Source organism: Tamandua tetradactyla, chromosome 1 (genome assembly GCF_023851605.1).
Source record: "Tamandua tetradactyla isolate mTamTet1 chromosome 1, mTamTet1.pri, whole genome shotgun sequence".
Lineage (NCBI taxonomy): Eukaryota > Metazoa > Chordata > Mammalia > Pilosa > Myrmecophagidae > Tamandua > Tamandua tetradactyla.
This window is the reverse complement of record NC_135327.1, coordinates 63,358,653-63,360,100: the sequence shown is the minus strand read 5'-3', so window position 1 is coordinate 63,360,100 and position 1,448 is coordinate 63,358,653. Positions and strand designations below refer to the sequence as shown.

The 1,448-nt window shown below is 41.2% G+C and overlaps 1 pseudogene; it reads right to left on the bottom strand.

The window, feature by feature from the left end:
* Positions 1-216: 216 nt before the first annotated feature.
* On the bottom strand, positions 217-959 carry LOC143680795 (polypyrimidine tract-binding protein 3 pseudogene; annotated as a pseudogene).
* Between the last annotated feature and the right edge of the window lie 489 nt (positions 960-1,448).

Genomic DNA, 1,448 nt, shown 5'->3' with positions numbered 1-1,448 from the left:
GAATTGTCCTCCTTCCAGTGACAGCAGAGAAGGTGATTGTGAGAGGGCCAAGAGCTCCAGAAGAGCTAGGATAGAAAGACCTGTATGTAGTTTGAGGAAATCCAATGGCTGGTTCATGTCCAGCAGCTCCTCCATATGGTGAGGAAACTATGCTGGGAACCAGAGCAACAGCAATATGGTGTTTAAGTGATGGCTGGCCATCACCAATAGAAAGATCTAGTGAGTGAAATCTCTGTTTTTGTCACTATTATATTTCATATTAAGGCTATTGAGCTTGGAGAAGTCAGTGTACAGATTGCAGCATGCATTCTAGATATTCTGGCCATCCAAAGCCATTTTGGCATAACGTGCATTCATTATGTCAGCATACTGAAGTGTCTTAAAACTGATTATTCTTTGTAAAGGTGATCACCTTCAGGACTGAACAACATTTAGAAAATATCTGATGAAGAACTTCCAGAATGACAGGACAACAGAAGTTTTCAGTAATTATTCAGAGCACAAGGCCTTGCCCAGGTAAGACTGTGCCTTCACTGGCAGGAACTCCTGTAAGACCTACACTTCTTGATTTGACAGGTCTGATGGCCTGCAATGCAGCTTGTGTTTGGCTTGAGTAGGCAGATTGTTAGTCTTGAGTTCTCTGTGATTAGAATACTGACTATAAACAGGCTGACTTCAAAGCCCCTCAAAGGTGAGGAGTAATAGGTAGTACAATAATTCACCATAGTAACAACAGCTTCCTCAGCAGCCATTTCCAAGAAAGGCTGGCTTTTTTCCTTTCAACACCAAAAGATTAGATACTTTGCCAAATGACATACCTAGTGATATGACTTCTGCTTCATGACATCACTTGGAATTTGGTCAAGATGAAGGTCAGGGGAAGGCAAACAGGGAAGTCTATTTCCTTTAAATTTCTTGTTGTAATTCCCACTAGCATGCACTATAGTAGAATTGTTCATGGTAAATGGTCTGTTAATGATGATATGAGAAATAAGCTCATTAGATCTCCACCATCAATCCCCTTGATAGAGGAGTACACTCTGGGAAGACTGATGGCTCACAGAGAGCAGAAAGAGAGGTGGCAGCAGCAGCAGTATAGCTCTGAGGATGGACAGGCAGAACCTTTCTGGAGACCCTGACCTGGAAGAAGTAGGCAGAGAGTGGGAAATTGGTGGAGACTTGGCATCCTATAGCCACCACCTTTTCTTTCCTGAAGCTTGTCACTCCTCACCTAAACCTACTCCTCCAACAATGAACCTCTTTTGGGGCCTGCCCCCATCTGTCCAATTTTAAAAAAGAATATTTTTATTGATAAATCTTCACACACATACATTGTGTATAATCAGTGGTTCACAATATCATCACATAGTTGTGTATTCATCACTATGATGATTTTTAGAACATTTACATCACTCCAGAAAAAGAAATAAAAAGAAAAAAGCAAAACC